The sequence below is a fragment of the Ornithorhynchus anatinus genome, chromosome 7, assembly GCF_004115215.2.
Source record: "Ornithorhynchus anatinus isolate Pmale09 chromosome 7, mOrnAna1.pri.v4, whole genome shotgun sequence".
Classification (NCBI taxonomy): Eukaryota; Metazoa; Chordata; class Mammalia; order Monotremata; family Ornithorhynchidae; genus Ornithorhynchus; species Ornithorhynchus anatinus.
This window is the reverse complement of record NC_041734.1, coordinates 60,109,885-60,131,573: the sequence shown is the minus strand read 5'-3', so window position 1 is coordinate 60,131,573 and position 21,689 is coordinate 60,109,885.

The window sequence follows — 21,689 nt, the reverse complement described above, 5'->3', positions numbered from 1 at the left end:
TTGGTCAAAAGAGCCATTCACTTAAGGTCTTCTTGTCTCTGACACACAGGCGTGTCGGATAGCAGGTTTCCACCTCCCATCCTCCCAGCTAGCACCTGAAAGGGTAGGAGAAAAGACAGGAAGAGAAGGCCAAGCAAGACGTTGCAAAGGAGTGAGGAGCTTTGGTTGGAACGTCTGGAGAGTGGATGGTTTCAGGATATGGCTTGACCACCTTCACCGGAGCAACCATTTCCACTCAGTTCCATCTGACTTCTCTCCAACTGCAGGCTCCCTCTCGGCTCCCAGCTTTCCAAATCCACCTTAATCTTGTCTTTCCAGCCGGTGAATCTCAGGACCCTCCTTCCCTTCCAGTTTTACTGCTGGAAGCCTGAGAAACCAGCAAGGTGGGCTGGGGTGCGGTTTGTTTGGAAAGAGATGACTGAGAGAGGATCCCAAGGCCTCTATCACTCACCTCCTCCCCGAAATAGGCACCCCTTCCCCCTCCTCCCTCTCTTTTTCCTCTTTCTCCTCCGCCCCCACTTTGCTCTACTCCCTCTCAAACACTTTACCCCCTCCCCCAACTCTCCTACTAATGGCACAGGGACCCGCAGTCGCCACGATGGGGAGGGGCCCGAGCCGCAATACCTTCCCTGTGGGGTCTACCCCGTCCCCCCCTTCTCTTCCCCCAACCCCCAACTCACCCACGGTTTACGGGAAATGAGAAGGGGGCGGGGGAGCTAGAAGCTGGCGGGAGCTAATGGCATTAGCGGGGCGCCTCCGGCCGTTGGGAAGGGAGGGGGGCCCAGCTGGAGGCGGGGAAGGCAAACGAGGCTGGCGGCAAAGGGGCGCTGCCTCATGTTGGGGGCGGCGGCCAAAGGCCAGGTGAGCCAGGAGGGTGCCCTGAGAACTGAGGTGCAGATCTCGGTGTGCCCCTCCACCTAACAGTAAAGACAAGGCCACGCAGGCGGGCGGCACCCAGGTATACACTTCACCGGGTCGGCTGATCTTCCCTCTCTTCTCCCCCTCTTCATTCCCTCCCCCGCCATGCAAGCATGAAGGCACGGATGCAGCGGTAGAGCTATGCACATCCGCAGACCCGCGGATAAGCATACGTGCATTCGGATGCCGCCGAATGCCAAGATATGAGACAGGCAGAAATTGCAAGGAGCATGCACTGCTTGGACTTGCATATACATCACGCAAGCAGAAGACTGCATATACGGTACATCAAGCGTCCATGCAGTCGCTGGCACCGCATGCACGCAAACGCACAGAAAATGGCCACGTGTGCAGCTTGCACACGCTAAGGCACGTGGTCGATCCGCAGACGTACATATATACATCCATATACATATATATGACTAGATGGGCTGGGGAGGGGGGTTGACAACGATGCCTTCCCCTTCCTCCCCTTCCCCCCTCCTCATCCTCTTTCCTCCGGCGACCGGGAGAAAAAGCACCTCCAGACGCCTTCACTCGGGTGCCCCCTCCTGGAGAATTAGGGGAACACGCTGCTCCCGGGCCAAGAAACAGCAGAAAGCAGTTCGGGATGGCTGGGGGTGGGGATGAGGGGGGACAATGAGAGACAGACAGATAGAGAGATTGGGGTCCCTCATATTGAAGGGGAGAAAGGAAGACCTACTGAGAAAGCAGGGCTGAAGGGAAGAGGGGCCCGAGATCCAGAGCCACAGAGCCTTTGGGACAGAGGGTATACGATCCAGTTGCAGTCCCCCCCGGCCCGGTGGCAAACAGCCTTGCCCGAGCAGGAGGGCCGAGACCCGGGTGGAGGCGATGACGATGGCATTTGTTAACCGCTTACCATGTGGCCAGCACTGTACCAAGTGCCGGGGTAGACATAAGATAATCAGGTAGGGCTCATTCCCTGTCCCACACGGGGCCTGCCGTCTAAGGGAGGTGGCGAGGGAAAGTCCAGGGATCCTGGTGGGAAATGACTTGGGCCCTGGGGAGGTGGGGGTCAAGAAGGGTAGGGGGGAGAGAAAGAGAACCTTCAAAGAGCTGTCCTTGACTCATTTTAAGACTGTAAGCTCCTCCTCTAGGCTCCTTGTGGGCGGGGAACATGTCTACTAAATCTGGTATATTGCACTCTCCCGACGCTTACTTGATACAGTGCTCTGCACACAGTAAGCACTCAATAAATACGATCGATTTCAGTATGAAGACTGTTCAGTTAAATGGAAGAAACTGAGGCACAAGAAGGGAATCGGTGGGAAGGATACCTGCCCGGTTCAAGAACACCCAGCCTAACACTAAAGGAGAATTAGACCCAGATGATTGCCCTCCGGGAGTTTTTCACAGCCCTCTCGGATTGCCTTAAGCACTTTGATACTCCATCCCAGCCCCATAGCACTTATGTTCATGTCCTTATACTCTGCCGCTTCTCTTATCTGTAATTTATTTTCATGTCTATCTCCCCATTTAGACTGCAAGCTTGTTGTGGGAAGGGAACGTGTCTACCAACTCTGTTTTATTGTACTCTTCCAAGAGCTTAGTACAGTGCTCTGCACAAGGTAAGTGCTCAGTAAATGCCACTGATCAATAGACTGTAAACTCCTCGAGAGCGGGGATCAATTCTATTGTATCATACTCTTCCAAAAAGAAACTCCTTACCATCGGCTTTAAAGCACTCCATCCGCTCACCCCCTCCTACCTTACCTCACTGATCTCCTATTACAGCCCAGCCTTCACACTTCGCTACCCTAGCACCATCTTATTCACTGTGCCCTGGTCTTGTCTATCTCATCACTGACCCCTTTCCCACTTCCTCCCTCTAGCCTGGAACTCTCTCCCCCTCCATATATACCAGGACACCACTCTCCCCACCTTCAAAACAATATTAAGGTCACATCTCCGCCAAGGGGCCTTCCCCCATTAAGCCTTCTTTTCCCAGGCTCCCTTTCCCTTCTGCATCGCCTGTGCCCTTGGATCTGTGATCCAGGGAGTCAGAGGTCATGGGTTTGAATCCCAGCTCTGCCACTTGTCAGCTATGTGACTGTGGGCAAGTCACTTCACTTCTCTGTGCCTCAGTTACCTCATCTGTAAAATGGGGATTAAGACTGTGAGCCTCATGTGGGACAACCTGATGACCCTGTATCTACTCCAACGCTTAGAACAGTGCTCTGCACATAGTAAGCGCTTAACAAATACCAACATTATTATTATTATTATCTTTGGGCATTTGGTATTCATCCAGCCTTCGATCACACAGCAGTAATGTCCAGATATTTAAATTATATTTTACATTTATTTAATATTGGTCTCCCCCTCTAGACTGTAAGTTCCTTGTGGGCAGGAATCGCTTATATATCTAGAATGTGAGCCCCTTAAGGGACAGGGTCCATGTTTAATTCCCACTTGTATACTCTTTCCCAGGGCTTAGCACAGTGCTCTGCACACAGTATGAGCTTAATAAATACTGTCACTATAACTATTACTGCTATCTCACTTGATCTGCCCCACTTAGGCCTCCAAACTCTTTTCCCTCACTCCTAATGCTTTTCTCCTCTCTGCTTCCCCATCTCGCTCCTCCCTTATTTTCCTCAGCTCTGCCTCGCAACCTCCTCTACCCAGTCACAGCCACCCCCTGCCCTTCTTCAGTATTCAAAACTTTCTCCTCATCCTCTCCAACCTTGCCTGCCTCTCTCCTTTTCTGACCGAGAGCTCACCTGCAAGTCGGGGAGAGGGGTGGGGCCTTCACTTGGTGGGGTGAATGTCAAAGTGCTTAAGGATCATCTTATTGAGGAATCTGAGGGGAAGAGAAGGTGTACCTAAGGAAGATTTTGGGGGGGGGGGGGAATCCTGTAATGGTGAAGGAAGGACCTGACAAAGAGAAGGACTTTTGGGTATGAGGCAGAATGTGTGGGCTTTACCTTGGGGGACTCTCATGAGAGACCATTATCTCCTTGCCACGCAGGGGACTAGCGTGAGCTTCTTGGAATGGAGGTCCAGTAGGGCTGACCCCATCCAGAGAACCACCCTTCCATGATTTTGGATGGATTCTCTCCTATCGAGGACAACAGATGAGTTAAAGCCGAGAACCTGCATGAAGGAATCGATCATAGTGCTAAGGGGCCATGCAGCCCCACCAGCACTCTCCCGTCTGCTATGAGTGTTCCTATGGAAGCAGCATGGCCTAATAAGTAGGACCTGGATTCTAATGCCGACTCCACCGCTTGTCTGCTATGTGATCTTGGGCAAGTCACTTCACTTCTCTGTGCCTCAGTTACCTCATCTGTAAAATGGAGATTAAGATTGTGAGCCCCATGTGAGATAGGGACTCTGTTCAACCTGATTAGTTTGTATCTATCCCAGCGTTTAGTACACTGTCATGCACATGGTACTCTACCAAGTGCTTAGGACAGTGCTCTGCACATAGTAAGCGCTCAATAAATACCATTGATTGATTTGGGAGACATGGAGTGCAGTGAGTGACTTTGGAAGAGGTGTCTGATTGCCTAGGGGCTCCCAACCAAACCCTGTCCTGCCCCTGTCTTTCCCATCAGTAGAAAACACCACTATCCTCCTCGTCTCAGAAGCCTGTAACCTGGGCCTGATCCTCAACTCATCTCTCTCATTCAATCACATATTCGATCTGTCACCAAATCCTATCAGCTCTACCTTCACAACAGCACTAAAATCCACCCTTTCCTCTCCATCCAAACTGCTACTATGCTGATCAAAGTATCTTATCCCACCTTGACTCCTGCATCAGCCTCCTTGCTGACCTCCCTGTCTCCTGGCTCTCCCCACTCCAGTCCTCACTTCACTCTGCTACTCTGATCATTTTTTGAAGAAAACATTCAGTTTAAGTCTCCCCACTCCTTAAGAACCTCCAGTGGTTGCCCATACACGTCTGCATCAAGCAGAGACTCCTCATCATCGGCTTTAAAGAACTCAATCAGCTCTCCCCTTCCTATCTTACCTCCCTGATTTCCTTCTACAACACAGCCCGCACACTTCGCTCCAACGCCAACCTACTCTATGTACCCCAATCTTGTCTATCTTACTGCCGACCCCTTGCCCACATCCTCCCTCTGGCCTGGAACTCCTTCCCCTTTCATATATGACAGACCACCGCTCTCCCCACCTTCAAAGCCTTATTAAAATCACATCTCCTCCAAGAGGCCTTCCCTGACTAAGTCTTCATTTCTCCTACTCCCTTTCCCTTCTGTGTCATCTATGCGCTTGGATCTGTACCCTTTAAACACTTGATATTCAACCCACCCTCAACCTCACAGCACTTACGTACAGATCTATAATTTATTTTATTATAATTTATTTTAATGTTTGTCTCCCCCTCTAGACTATAAGCTCCTGGTGGGCAGGGTGGGCCTGTTGAATTATACTGTCCCGAGCATTTAGTCCAGTGCTCTGCACACAGTACGTACTCAATAAATAGCACTGATGGATTGATTGCTCCACAGTAGTTTTGAAGGAGAGCAGGATATCTGACCTCCCTAAGAAGACAGATAGGGGAAGAACTGGGCAGGGAGAGGGATAAAGGAGAAGCAGTATGGCGTAGTGGATATAGTTCGGGCCTGGGAGTCAGAAGGTTATGGGTTCTAATCCAGACTCTACCACTTCTCTGCTGTGTGACCTTGGACCAGTCACTTCACTTCTCTGGGCTTCAGTTACCTCATATGGATTGAGACTGTGAGCCCCACGTGGGACAGGGACTGGGTCCAACCCGATTTGATTGTATACACCCCAGTGCTTAGTACAGTGCTTGGCACATAGTAAGCGCTTAACAAATACCATCATCATCATCATAAAGGGAGATTCCAATGGTTGCCATTGTTGAATTGGGAAGAGTGGGGACAGTGGACAGGTCCTCCAAAGGGCTAGAAACTGAGAAGTTGATATAGACTGAAAGCTCCTTGTGGGCAGGGATCATATCTATCAACTTTATTGTATTGCATTCGGCTCAGTACAGTGCTCTGCATACAATAAATGTTCAGTAAGTACGATTGATTGATTAATTGAACTGAGAAATATGGGGGAAGGGAACCGATTTGCCATCTGAACCTGTAGGAGAGAAGTCACAGAGTTATGGGACATGTCAGTGCCCCTAGGAGAGTCCCAAAATAACTGGGAATAACAACTAGGTCTCGGATGTTCTGGGAAGAGCCCCTTTTTTCTGCCATCCCTACAGCACCTACTATCACCAGTCAGCAAAATTACTAAGGGAATGTAAGGCACTGACGTATGGGAGAGAGATTATAGTAAATAAATTGGCCCATTGGTACTAAGCAGTGATTAAAGGGGATTTTGGGGTGCTCTCTGTTTCATGGAGGGAAATCCTAAGGAACATCAGTCCCAGTGGTCTGCACAAAGTAGTGCTCAATAAATACCATTGATTGATTGACTGAAATATGACACTGGGGCAATCATATGGGATGCTCCCTGCATTGAGGACATGTGTAAGAGGCAGAGGAGAAGACCCTGGGACAAGAGAACATTTCCTCAGTGGAGGGATTATATAAAATTCCTTGTCCTGGAAAAAGGAGACAATCCCATGTAAATTGTATGAAGCTCACTGTCGTTGGAAAATGGGATCAAAGTGCAAGTTTTTACCCTTGTTCTTCTCTGAACATCTCCTTTCTTCCCTCTCTTCTCCCTCTCCCCATCCTCCAGCCAATTTTCTCAGAGACCTCCAATATTTGCAGGCCGAACATTGGACTTTCCCATGAACAAAGCATTTTGTGCTGAATCAGAAACCATATTTAAGCAAACTTCAGGCCCAGAATGGCAGGGAAGGACTTCAGGGGACAGTTGCCTGGGTGGCAAAATGGTCTGATATCAATCTCTTTCAGCCACCAAAGTAGGAAGGGTGTAAGGCTTAAGCTCTGGGGGCCCAGCCCTGTGATATGTGACCTGAGGGGCGAAGCAACCAGGAAAGCTGTGCAGCATGGACGAGAGACACAGCAAAATGAAAAGGAATACAAGGGTAAGAGATACAGACAGAGGGTCAGGATGAGATTGATGTTTCTGGGGCTGACAGGACGGTGGTACAGGAGAGACAGGACATCAGCAGAGCTATGATGCTCAAGACCTCACGGGGCCTGCTTCCAACCTACCTGATTGCCGGGCCTTGTCCCTAAACTGCTGCTCCACCCAACGCGAAATGAAACAAAGAACGCGTCTGCGACTTGCTTTTAAGATTTCCGAGTTTGAGTCTGTGCTGGGGAAAGAGGAGAAAAAAAAAATACCCATCTGTTCTCTCTCTGATGGAATGTGATTTTTCACCAAGTGCTTAAATCCCTCTCTTCTCCTCCCGTTTCCTCTCGGCAGCCTCAGTGACACAATATAAATCGCTGCAAATGGTTTTTCCCGACTGGTTGTGGTGATGTTTTAATAATGGTTCATTTTGTGCCCTGAAAAATATTTTACCAAGAAACTGTGAGAGGAGCCATGTTCTTATAGGGTGTGTGCCTGCGTGTGTTTGTGTGTATATGTGTTTGTAACAGTGTAGGGCAGTCTTGTATTTTCCAGGGTATGATCATATGCCTGTACATAATGTGTGTTCAGTGCCTATGCAGCCTATGTGCCCAAGTAGGCTCTGTGTTTGTCCTTGACTAAGGCCTATATGTGAGCCTAAGCAGTGACTTTGACTGTCTACTTGCTCACTCATGTGAGATCATTTGCTTGAAATGAACAAACAGGCTACTCTTGTGCAGGCTTGAAATCAACATTTTCATGTTTGAGGCTCAAAATGAGCAGGCATAAAGAGGGTCCTGGGTTTACTGAATCTTGCACCTCACAAACCCCTAATAGAAGGAGGAGGAGGGTAAGGAGGGAGAGGAGGAGTTGTAGTAATAATGGCATTTATAAAATGCTTATTATATGCTGAGCATTGTGCTGAGCACTGGGATAAATGCAAGATGATGAGATCATCAGACACAACCCCTGTCCTACTATGGAGTCACAATCTAATTGAGGGGAGACGGGGACTCTGTCTAATTCTCACCTAAATATTCTTTCCCGGTTTTTTAGTACAGTGCTCTGCACATAGTAAGCGCTCAATAAATACGATTGAATGAAATACTACTACTATTATCATTCATTCATTCAATCGTATTTATTGAGCGCTTACTATGTGCAGAACACTATTCTAAGCGCTTGGAATGTACAGTTCGGCAACAGGTAGAGACAATCCCTGCCCAATGACGGGCTCACAGTCTAAACGGGCGAGACAGACAGCAAAGCAAAACAGAACAAAACAAAACAAGACAACATCATCACGATAAATATTATCACTAGATAGGTACATAGAAAAATAAGAGTGAAGTTAAGAACAACAGTTATAATACCTCAGACAGAAGCAGTGTGGCCTAGTGGATAGAGCACAGGCCTGGGATTCAGAAGGACTTGGGTTCTAAATGTGGCTGTAAATGTCTGCTGTGTGACCTTCGGCAAGTCACTTTTTTAAAAAAATGGTATTTGTTGAGCACTTACCATGTGCCAGACACTGTTCTAAGCATTGGGATAGATACAAAGTAATCAGGATGGACACAGTCCATGTCCCACATGGGGCCCGCAGCCTTAATCCCCATTTTACAGATGAGATAACTGAGGTACAGAGAAGTTAAGAGACTTGCCCAAGGTCACACAGCAGACAAGGGCAGAGCGGGGATTAGAACCCAGGTTCTTCTGATGCTCAGGCCCGTGCTGTATCTACAAAGCCTCGCTGTTTCTGTTCGAGGTACTATAATCGTTGTTATTAACTTTGCTCTTATTTCTCTATGTACCTGTCTAGTGATAGTAGTAGTAGTCTGCCTCAGTTATGTCATCTGTAAAATGGGAATAAAGACTCTGAGCCCCTTTTGGAACATCGACTGTATCCAACCTGATTCCTTTCTACCTACCCCAGAAGGGTGCCCAGAACAAAGTAAGTACTTAACAAATACCATAAAAGAATGAAAACATGACAAAACCCCAGTTATCCCCACATTCAAAGCCCTTCTAAAATCCTACCCTTTCCCACCAGCCTAACCCAGTTAATTTCCCAGCGCCCTGGGCCATATGATCCCTTACATCAACTGCAGTACTTACAAAGTTATTTGTACCCTCCTTGGTGTAAATGTCTACCCACTCTAGTCATGGCCTGAAGGGAAGGGTCCAGCCTGGGAGTCAGAGGACCCTGTTTCAAATCCCAGTTCTGCCAGTTGCCTGCTGCGTGACTTTGGGCCGGTCACTTCACTTCTCTGTGCCTCAATTTCCTCATCCAGGAAATAGGGAGTCAATACCCATTCTCTCTCCTACTTAGACTGTGAACCCATGTGGGACAGGGACTGCGTATAACCTGATCATCTTATATTTACCCCAATGCTTAGTACACTGCTCCCCCACCTCTGCTCTTCCCCCTTCGCCTCCCCTCTGCACTATGCTCATTTGTATATATTATTTATTACCCTATTTATTTTGTTAATGAGGTGTATATCTCCTTGATTCCATTTAGCTTGATGATGTTGTCTTGTTTTGGTTTGTTCTGTTTTGCTCCCCCGTTTAGACTGTGAGCCCGTCGTTGGGCGGGGATTGTCTCTATCTGTTGCCGAGCTCTTAGTACAGTGCTCTGCACATAGTAAGCGCTCAATAAATACTATCGAATGAATGAATGGAATACAGTGCTTGGCACAGAGTAAGCATTTAACAAATTACCACAATTATTATTATTAATATTTTGTTTGTCTCCACTGTTTAGAGTTTAAGTTCGCTGTGGGCAAGGAAGTTTCATTTTGTTATTCTGTTCTTCCCCAAAGCCCAGTACAATGCACTGTACCAAATGGGTGCTCAATAAATGCTACTAGTACTCTTCCTGGCTTGTTAATTCTGTGACTTGCTTATCGTGGGCAGGGAATGTTTCTGTTATATTGTTATATTGCGCTCATTGTTATATTGCGCTCTCCCAAGCGCTTAATACAGTGCTCTGCACACAGTAAGAGCTCAACAAATAGGGTCGACTGACCTGTTATCCTTTGTTACTGCTATCTTTATCTTTCTACCTCATACCCTTTAAGCACTTGATATTCATCCCACCCTCAGCCCCGCAGCACTTATGTATATATCTGTAATTTATTTTTATGTTTATCTCCCCCTCTAAACTGTAAGTTCCTTCTGGGCAGGGAACATGTCTACCATCTCTGTTGTATTGTACTCTTCCAAGTGCTTTAGTCCAGTGCTCTGTATATGGTAAGTGCTCAATAAATATGATTGCTTGATTGATTAATTTATGTTTGTATCGGTTAATTCATTATATCTATTCAACTGATATGTTTGTTATGTTTGCTGATTTCCTTCTACAACCCAGCATGCTCACTTATCTCCTCTAATGCCAACCTACTCACTGTACCTCGATCTCGTCTATCTCGCCGCCTACCCCCCACCCACATTCTGCCTCTGGCCTGGAACTCCCTCCCCGTTCATAGCCGACAGACGATCGCTCATCATTCATTCATTCAATCGTATTTATCGAGCGCTTACCGTGTGCACAGCACTGTACTAAGCGCTTGGAAAGTACAATTCAGCAGTAGAGACAGTCTCTGCCCACACGGGGCTTACAGTCTAGAAGTCTTCCCACCTTCAAAGCCTTATTAAAATCACATCTTCTCCAGAGGCCTTCCCCAACTAAGCCCTCATTTCTCCCTCATTCATTCATTCATTCAATAGTATTTATTGAGCACTTACTATGTGCAGAGCACTGTACGAAGCTCTTGGAATGTACAATTCAGCGACAAATAGAGACAATCCCTGCCCATTGACGGGCTTACAGTCTAATTGGGGGAGACAGACAAAAACAATAGCAATAAATAGAATCAAGGGGATGTACATCTCATTAACAAAATAAATAGGGTAATAAAAATATATACAAATGAGCAGATGAGCACAGTGCTGAGGGGAGGGGAAGGGAGAGGGGGAGGAGCAGAGGGAAAGGGGGGGAAAAGGGGGCTTAGCTGAGGGGAGGTGAAGGGGGGGCAGAGAGGGAGCAGAGGGAAAAGGGGAAGCTCAGTCTGGGAAGGCCTTTTGGAGGAGATGAGCTCTCAGTAGGGCTTTGAAGAGGGGAAGAGAGTTTGGCGAAGGTGAGGAGGGAGGGCATTCCAGGACAGCAGGAGGACGTGGGCCAGGGGTCGACAGCGGGAGAGGTGAGAACGGGGGATGGTGAGGAGGTGGGCGGCAGAGGAGTGGAGCCTACGGGGTGGGCAGTAGAAAGAGAGAAGGCAGGAGAGGTAGGAGGGGGAAAGGTGATGGAGAGCCTTGAAGCCTAGAGTGAGAAGTTTTTGTTTCATGCGGAGGTTGATAGGCAACCACTTTTTAAGAAGGGGAGTGACATGCCCAGAGCGTTTCTGCGGGAAGATGAGCCGGGCAGCAGAATGAAGAATAGACTGGAGCAGGGAGAAATGGGAGGAAGGGAGATCAGAGAGAAGGCTGACACAATAATCCAGCCAGGATATTATGAGAGCCTGTACCAGTAAGATAGCCGTTTGGGTGGAGAGGAAAGGGCGGATCTTGGCAATATTATAAAGGTGAGATCGGCAGGTCTCGGTGACGGATTGGATGTGTGGGGTGAATGAGAGAGCCGAGTCAAGGATGACATCGAAACTGTGGACCTGAGAGACGGGAAGGATGGTCGTACTGACGGGAAGTCAGGAAGAGGGCAGGGCTTGGGAGGGAAGATAAGGAGCTCAGTTTCGGACATGTTGAGTTTTAGGTGGCGGGCAGACATCCAGGTAGAGATGTCCTGGAGGCAGGAGGAGATGCGAGCCTGCAGGGAAGGGGAGAGGATGGGCAGAGATGTAGATTTGAGTGGCATCTGCATAGCGATGATAGTTGAAGCTGTGAGAGTGAATGAGTTCACCAAGGGAGTGAGTGTAGATGGAGAACAGAAGAGGGCCGAGAACTGACCCTTGAGGAACTCCTACAGTTAAAGGATGGGAGGGGGAGGAGGAGCCCGCGAAGGAGACTGAGAATGAACGGCCAGAGAGATAAGAGGAGAACCAGGAGAGGACGGAGTCCGTGTAGCCAAGGTGAGATAAGGTGTGGAGGAGAAGGGGATGGTCTACAGTGTCAGAGGCAGCTGAGAGGTCAAGGAGGATTAGGATAGAGTAGGAGCCATTGGATTTGGCAAGAAGGAGGTCATGGGTGACCTTTGAGAGAGCAGTCTCGGTAGAGTGGAGGGGACGGCCTTCTGCGTCACCCTTGTACTTGGATTTGTACTCTTTATTTACCCCACTCTCAGCCCACAGAATGTATGTACATATCTGTTATTTATTTTAATGTCTGTCTCCCCTTCTAGACTGTTAGCTCCTTGTGGGTGGTGAACGTGCCTACCAACTCCATTGTATTGTACTCTTCCAAGTTAATACCATTGATTGACTGACTGATCTACCCCAGTGCTTAGCAATGTGCTTGGGCCATAGTAAGTGTCCAGTAGGGGAAGCAGCATGGTGGAGTGGATAGAGCATGGGCCTGGGAGTCAGAAGGTCACGGTTTCTAATCCTGGATCTGCCACTTGTCTGCTCTGTGTCCTCGGGCAAGTCATTTCACTTCTCTGTGCCTCAGTTACCTCATCTGTAAAATGAGGATCAAGACTGGAAGCCCTAACCGGGACAGGGACTGTGTCCAACCTGATTTGCTTGTTTCCCCCTCCCCCCAGCGCTTAGAACAGTGCCTGGCACATAGCAAGTGCTTAACAAATACCACAGTTATTATTATTATTATTGTTAGTAAATACAAAGAGACAACAGTGTTACAATAATCAGTCAATTGTATTTATTGCATGCTTACTATATGCAGAGCACTGTACTAAGCACTCGGGAGAGTACAACAGAATTAGCAGATACGTTCCCTGCCCATAACAAGCTAATAAATAAATAACCAGAACAGGAAGTCCTCAACTTAAGACATTTTGAGTTCAAAAAAACCCAGCCCCGACAAGAAGCAGTGAGGACTAATGGAAAGAGCACAGAACAAGGAGCCAGAAGACCTGGGTTCTAATCCTGACTCCACCACTTGCCTGTTGGTGACCTTGGCCAAGTCACTTAACTTCTCTGTGTCTCGGTTTCTACATCTGTTCTCCTTCCCACTTAGATTATGAGCCTTGTTTGGGACAGGGACATGTGTTACCTAATTATCTCTTATCTACCGGTGCTTGGCACTTAGTAAGTGCCTAACAAGTACCACAATTATTATTATAAACATTCCAGATTTACAACTCTTAGCCTCCTCTATAGCATTAGCTCTGGGGGCCCAGGGGCTCACAGGAGTTGCAGGGAAATGGGCAAACAATGTAAAAGTCACGATGGAGGGTGAGGGGAATAGAGAAAGCTTAAAAAGGAGAGGCCATGGGATATGGAGTTGGGGGTCACCTACCAGCCAGGCAGAGTCACCAGGGAGGATTAAGACATCCATTTTACTTCTCATGAAGTAAAAGCCAGCTACCCTATGGTGAAACGTCTCGGATGAGATATAAATATATTAATGTGCTATTCTACTCATCTATAATTGAATACCCAATTCTGGGTAATTTTTAGTTAACAGGGTATCTAGCTTTAGATTAGGAACCAATTCCCCACTTAAAACACCATTCCTATGAGAAAACTGCTTCCTCCTTTCAACATTTAGACTTAGGATGCAGTTTTTAGGAAGCAGCTGGATGGTAAATCCAGTAGTTGGAGGATCCTCTGACTCCCAGTAATAATAATAACAATCATAAGAAGAAAAAGAAGAAGAATTGTGTTATTTGTTAAGCAGTTACTATGTGTCAGGCACTGTTCAAAGCACTGGGGTTGATACCAGCTAATCAGGTTGGACACAGTCCCTGTCTCACAGAGGGCTCACAGTCTTAACCCTATTTACAGATGAGGGAACTGAGGCCCAGAGAAGTGAAGTGATTTGCCCAAGGTTACACAGCAGACAAGTGGTGGATCCGGGATTAGAACCCAGGTCCTTCTGACTCTCAAGCCTGCGCTCTATCCACTAGCTGTGCTGCTTCTCTATGCCCCCAGGCAAGGCCTCTTTGGTTACAGCTTTGATCAGCCCCGGTAGCCCATCCAGGTGTTCTAAATATTCTGAAGGGGGTGTGAGGCTTCCAACACAGTAGTGACAGCAGTGGGGTGGCTGGTCCAGGCATGAAATGGCCCCCACTGGCCCCGGAGCTCTCTAGGAGCCTCCCGAAGGGCAGGTAAAGGCTCCTGGACCTTTACCCTAATTCTGGGAGGAAGTTCTCTGAGCTGTGGGCAGGGAATTTGTCTGTTTCATTGTTATATAGTGGGAGAGTTCATTGTACTCTCCCAAGTGCTTAGTACAATGCTCTGCACACTGTAAGCAAGCGCTCAATAAATGCGATGGAATAAATGAGTACTGCAAGGGAAAATGAGGCACAAAAAGGGGAAGTGGCTCACTGATTTAGGGGCAGAGGTTTGGGACTTCAGGTCTGACCACTAGCCTCCTAGAGCTGATTGAAATTCCCAATATGCCTTTGCTCAAAACATCATATGGTATTACCTCTTTGCCTTATATTTTTGCAAAAAACCCCTCCTCATCCAAGCTTTACCCCTGATAGTCCTGCTCTCTGTTTTGGGGAGAGAGGATATAGCCTTGGGGAATCCAAGGGATGCCTGTCTGGTGGGGAAAAAAGACAGTGGGGCCGAAAAGAAGCATTGAGGCCTTGTGGATAGTTTACAGGGCTGGGAGTCAGAAGGACGTGTGTTCTAATTCCAGCTCTGCCACTTGCCTGCTGTGTGATCTTGGGTGAGTCACTTAACTTGTCCATGCCTCAGTTACTTCATCTGTAAAATGGGGATTAATAATAATGGTATTTGCTAAATGTTTACTATGTACTAAGTGCTGGGGTAGATACAAGATAATCAGGTCTGACAATGGGGCTCACAGTCTAAGCAGGAGGGAGAACAGGGATCGAATCCACTTTGCAGATGAGGGAACTGAGGCGCAGAGAAGTTAATTGACTTGCCCAAGGTCACACAGCAGACCAGTGATGGAGCTGGGTTTAGAACTCAGGTCCCCCACTCCCAGGCTGTGCTTTTTAGAGAAGCAGCTTGGCTTAGTGGAAAGAGCACAGGCTTGGGAGTCAGAGGCCATGGATTCTAGTCCCGGCTCCGCCACTTGTCTGCTGTGTGACCTAGGGCAAGCCACTTAATTTCTCTGTGGCTCAGTTACTTCATCTATACAATGGAGATTAATACTGTGAGTCCTATCTGGGACAACCTGATTACCTTCTTTCTACCCCAGTGCTTAGAACAGTTCTTGGCACACAGTAAGCACTTAAAAAAAACATAATTTTTAAAATTATTATTATTTCCATTAGGCCACACTGCTTCTCTAAAGCATACTGTGATTAAGCAGATTAAGACAATAATAATAATAATGTTGGTATTTGTTAAGCGCTTACTATGTGCAGAGCACTGTTCTAAGCGCTGGGGTAGACATAGGGGAATCAGGTTGTCCCACATGGGGCTCACAGTCTTAATCCCCATTTTACAGATGAGGTAACTGAGGCCCAGAGAAGTTAAGTGACTTGCCCACAGTCACGCAGCCGACAAGTGGCAGAGCTGGGATTCGAACTCATGACCTCTGACTCCAAAGCCCGTGCTCTTTCCACTGAGCCTTTGTTCAACCCAATTAACTTGTACCTTCCTCAGTGCTCAGTGAAGTGCCTGGCACAAAGTAATAACTTAACAGATACCTAAAAAAACAAAAAAAAACCCCAACCCCCCCACCCTAAAAAAAAAACAGACAAAATTCATTCATTCATTCCTTTAATCGTATTCATTGAGTGCTTATTGTGTGCAGAGCACTGTACTAAGCACTTGGGAGGTGCAAAATGATTTTCATCTGATGGACTAATGCACCTTGTTTGTGCCTTTGGCTCTGCTTGGTGTCTCTCAGCCTCTTTAGTTCAATTGTATTTACTGAACACTTACTATGTGCAGAGCACTGTACCCAGTGCTTGGAATGCACAATTCGGCAACAGATAGAGACAATCCCTGCCCAACAACAATTTATATTAATGCCTGTCTCCCTTTTTAGACTGTAAGCTCCTTGTGGGCAGGGAACCTGTCTACCAACTCTGTTACATGTTTTTATGGTATTTGTTAAGCACTTACTATGTGCCAGGCACTGTACTGAGTGCTGGAGTGCAGGTTAATCAGGTTGGGACAGTCCATGTCCCACATGGGACTCACAGTCTTAACCCCCATTTTACAGATGAGAGAACTGATGCACAGAGAAGTTAAGTGACTTACCCAAGGTCATCCAGAAGACAAATGGTGGAACTGGGATTAGAACCCAGGTCCTTCTGATTTCCAGGCCCGTGTTCTATCCACTTGACCACAGTGCTTCCCTAGCACTTAGTAATAATAATAATAATAATCATGTTGGTATTTAAGTGCTTACTATGTGCAGAGCACTGTTCTAAGCGCTGGGGTAGATACAGAGTAATCAGGTTGTCCCACATGAGGCTCACAGTCTTAATCCCCATTTTACAGATGAGGTAACTGAGGCACAGAGAAGTTAAGTGACTTGCCCACAGTCACACAGCTGACAAGTGGCAGAACGGGGATTCGAACCCATGACTTCTGACTCCCAAACCTGTGCTCCTTCCACTGAGCCACGCTGCTTCTCTAACAGTGCTCTGCACACAGTAAATGTTAAATAAGCAGTGTGGCCTAGTGACTCTGCCACTTGTCTGCTGTGTGACCTTGAGCAAGTCACTTAACCTCTCTGTGCCATCTGTAAAATGGGGATTGAGACTCTGAGCCCCATGTGGGACAGGGATTGTTTCCAGCTTGATTTGCTTGTATCTATCGCAGCACTTAGTACGGTGCCTGGCACATAGTAAATGCTTAACAAATATTATTATTATTATTGTTATTATTATTACCATTGGATGATCGATTGCTCTGCATTCAGTAAATGCTTAATAAATGGCCACTGATCGATTGATTGATTTGGCTCCACCTGGTCCTAATGTGACCAACAGCACCCATTTCTTTCTTTTGCTGTTGTCCTGCCTTCTTTTCTCCCATGCAAGGCCATTGGTTGGTGGTCTCTCATATAAGCTGAAAGGAGCAAAATCATCCTGTCTTTTGGGATGTCTGGACCCTTGGGCTGCTTGTGGCCCAAGTCAATCGAGGTCCCTTCATGCCTTACTTGCACATCTGCTTGGGTCCTCATCCTCCCCCGACTTATAATTCTTTCTGGCTACCTCTGTGCCCATGTTCATGCTACACCCCAAGCCTCCTCATCTTTGTTATGGAAACCCAATTTAGAGATTTGAGTAGTCGTCTGGGACAGTTGGGTCCTATTCCCAATTCTTCCACTACCTCACTCCAGGACTCCCCTTCCCCCCTCAGTTTCCTCAACCCAGAAAAGTGAGGGGTGGAAGGAGAGAGGGAGGGAGGGAGCACTGTGTGGTAAAGGCAGCTAAGAGGGAATGGGCCTGACACAAAAAGTTTGACCTGAAGTCCGGTCTTATTTCTTCCTTTGGAGGGAGTTGGTGGCCAGTTAGAGCTGCTGCCTAGAGCAGGGGAAATTCAATGTCACTACTTCTCCGCCTTCTCAAACAGAGTGTATCCTCCCTGGCTTCTCCCCTCTTACCCCCAACCTCCTCACTTTCCCTGGAGTACCCGCATCCCTCCTGTGACACTGCCAGGGTTACTTTTCATGGTATGAGCAGCAGTGAGAAGCTGCATGATCTGGGGGAAAGAGCACAGGCCTGGGAGTCAAGAAACCTGAAGTCTAATCCCAGCTCTGCCCCTTGTCTGCTGTGCGACCTGGAACAAGTCCTTTAACTTCTCTGTGCCTCAGTTACCTCATTTGCAAAATGGGGATGGAGATAAAATACCATCCCTCCTGTTCTCCCTCCCTCTTAGGCTGTGGGACCACGACGGTGGACAATCGGCTTATATCGTATCAGCTCCAGCCTTTAGTAGAGTGCTTGTCACAGAGTGCGTGCTTAAAAATTACTATCGCTATCATTAATATTAACAATTATAAAATAATAATAATAAAGTGAATGTGGAGGGATGCTGTCAGGATAATTGTGGGGGATGTTTCTGCTCAATAGTTAAAGCTTCTCTACTCCTTCCTTCATTCTTCCTCTTTGGGGCAAGGGCAGGGAACTGGGAACCGGGAAATCAAGGTTCAGTTCCTCCTTTAGAAATGAAGGGCTTTTTATGGTCAATACCACAGTGGGGTCCTTGAGAGAGGGCTACTGATCCTGGGGAGTGAGACGAGGAGTGGGTTGTTCCATTTCTGAGGTGGGGAGGACATTTTACTGCGCCATCAGAGCAGCTGATGTTAAGCTTGAGGACACCTAAACGCTCCCTGCCTCAGTTTCTCCCCCGACTTGATTTCAGCCAGTGCCTCGGTTTCCCCGGCCTGGGAAGAACAATCCCTGGCTAACGGAAGGGGAGGGCGATGGAGATTCATTAATGTTCTCTCAAGTCTCACAGCCTGAAGGGATGAAAGAGGCTGGGCGAGTGGGTTCTTCCTAATTTTGGCAAGCCCAGCGGGGCTCAGGGGGTTGTGCCTCCCCTCGCCGACCACTGCTGAAAGGAAAAACAGCTGGTGCCGACTGGCCAGCCCCTGTTCCCGCGGCACACGGCCCAGCCCCAGATCACCGTGGCCGGGCCTTTTATCTGAGTGGCATTGTTCGGCACGAGCACAGCCGCCATTCACAGCTTCAAATGCAAAACCGCTCCCTGCCGGCCCTGAGCCAGGGGGAGCCAGGGGAGCGGAGTGGCCTTTGCTCTGCTTTTAATAGACCAAAGGACTCTGGCGGCTCAGCTCTTTTTCCTAATTTAAAGCTATTTTTGGTCGTTTGGAAACTCCCCTGCAGTGGAGCAAGAAGGCTGGAGAGGGGGAGTTGGGGTGGGGGAATGAGGGAACTTGAAACTCTCTTTTTGGACGCTCCCCTTCCCACCAGCGCTCAGCACACAGGAGGCACTCGTCGGTACCTTCGGACGATGAATTGTCCGTGGTTTCTTGAAGGGCTGCCTACGCTTGGGCTGAGAAGAGGTGGAGGGGAGAGGGGGAAGGGAAAGTCAAACCAGGCCACAGGAGAAGCGGGGTCATCTGGGTTCAGTCTCTGCTGTGGGGAGCATAACGAGGATGGGGGTTTTAATCTTAAATCTTCCCAAAGACTTGCTGCACCGTCTTTGCGCCGGTCTCAAGCCTTCTTCTCAGCCTAAAACCAAGAGTGGGTTGGAGGCCAGATGTATGGGACTAAATTCTTCTTCCCCTCCCTGAGGGACTGGAAGCCTTCAAGACCAGCCATCTTACTTCTTACATAAGTCCTTAGGATCTAACAGTCTCTCCATGGCTGTTGGAGACCCAGGCCATGCCCCAGACACTAGGAAAACTACACTCCATAAAAATGACCTGTAGACATCTAGCGGTCCAGAGCTGGGAAGGGAAACGAGACACACTACCTCTGGACCAGTCCAGAGTAGAGCTGGAGGGTAGAATCGGGAGCAGGTGAAGAGATGGTCTCTTGCGTATCTTGGGCCACGGAGGAGAGGACTTGTGGAAAAGCCATTTGCAGCCAAGGCTGGCGACTTCAACCCCCGGGGGCCACCCATCAGGCCGAGGGGAACCGGGTGATAATTACAGCATGTGCCTGCCCCTGCCACCGGGGAGCAGGGGGAGGTGCAGCTTGGAGGAAGATGGATGGCATGGAGCGTAAGGCACAGCCCGGGGTGAGCTATGTTCCCTCCCAGCCTGGCACCTCTCATGCGTGGGAGGGAGAGTAATGGGGTGAAGCCGGGCTCCATCCCCAGGCAGGCAGAAGGGGGCCTTCCCGGCTCATTTCTGTAGGGAAGAGGAAGGGAGAGAAGGGGAGGGAGCAAGACTCGGGGGCGGGGAGAGGAGAGAGAAGGGGTGGGGAACCAAGGAAAAGGGGAGGAGAGAGCAAGAGGAGCGGGGAGATGCAGCAGCAAAGAAGGCCAGAGAAACTGGGGGAATGGGTAGTGGGGCTTTCCCAGGTCTCTTTCTCTTCCCCCACCCCTCTCTTGTCCCTGTCTTCCCACCTTTCCCTTTAGCCCATTAGTCTGCTTTTCCTCCTCTGTTCCCTTTCTTTCTTCTCCCTCTTCATCCCCATTTCCCAGATTCCCTTTTCCTATTCCCTGATTCCCACAACCCTTCCTCTCACTCCTCTTCCTCTCCCCCATCCCATAACCACTCCTCTTTTCCACTCCCCTCCTTTCCTCTCTCTTCCTTTTCCTGTTTCCCTACCTCTTTCCCCATATCTTCAAACTCCTGGCCTCTTTCTCCCCATCTCCATTTCACCACGGTTTTCCCCCTCTTGACTCTCTGTGCCTCCCTCCCCCTCTAGTCTCTCACACACACCCCTTTCTTTCTCACTCCTCTCTTCCTCTCTCTCTTCTGCTCTCTCTTCTGCTCTCCTCTCTCTTTCCCTCTCTTTCCCTCTCTCTTCTGCTCCCTTTCCCTCTCTCCTCTGCTCTCTCTCTCTCTCTTCCCTTCCCTCCTTCTCCTCCTCATATTCTCCCTCCTTCATTCCTGCCTTTCTTCCCACCTTCGCCAGAAGGAGGGAGGGGGGCTGCTTTACTTCAGGTCTGGGGCTCCATATCCTTTCTCTCCTCTGGGGCTGTCGCCATTTTGCCTAATGATGGGAAGCTGCGTGAATGCCAATGGAAACAATACATCTTTTATGAAGCACTCCCCCCGGAGATCCTGGAAATCTTACATTAACATGGCATTGATTTCCCTCGGAATATATTAAAGGTGCCTCTCCTGCTCCCGTAGAAGGGAGAGGAATGCGAAGAAACCTCCATGGCTTCTGGCATTGGATTTAATTTAAAAAAAAAATTAAATCCGGGATCTGGGGTGGCTACCCTCTTGAGTTTGGGTGATGACACTTTGCGTTGAAGGCGAACCCCCGAACCCTCAAAGCGGAGCAAGTGCCAATGATGGTTCCTTCCCAAAGCGCCTGTTCCTGCTGCCGTGACTCAGCCAGCACCATCTCCGCACTGAATATTTATTCATTTAGTCGGTGCATGTGCGCGTGTGCATGCGTGTGTGGGGAGTGATTCTAGTGCTGGCAAAAGGAGCTGAAGTGCCCACCCATACTCTGACTACACCCCTCTCCCTCTCCTGCAGGGTTTGGAGGTGCCTGTTCTGTTTATTCTTCAAGCTGGCCCAGCCCGGGCAATGCCAGCTTTCCCCACCCACCCTGCCAGCACTTAGCCCTGGTGCCGCTATATGTCTCCAAGCCAGGATCATTCTCCCTGGTTGGGGGAAAACTAGACTTGGAGAAAGGGATGCGCCCAAATGCTCCAAGTGATGCTGAGGAGAGGGCCCAGGCGCCCTGACTCCCAACTGTTAGAGGAGGCATCCGGAAGGGGGTGCTGAGCCCCAGTGCCCTCCCACCACCTTACACAAACTACTTCCCCCCCCCCCCGCCCCGAGCTGAGGAAGTCACCCCGGAGACCTGCTGCCCTCCAGCCTGCCAGCCCCCAGTCGGGAGATTGGAATGCTGCTGTGGGGCTGAAGGGGTTAATGTCTGCAGTGTGCTTTGAGCTCCTCGGGCAGGCAGAGGGAGGGCAGAGTTGCCTGGGAGGAAAACATCTTTGTGGTTGTTATTAATAAAATAATTGGGCTCCCTCTCGCTTAGTGCGGTGCTGCCAACCTCAGGGAGTGCCATCAGGGGGGCTGGGGCT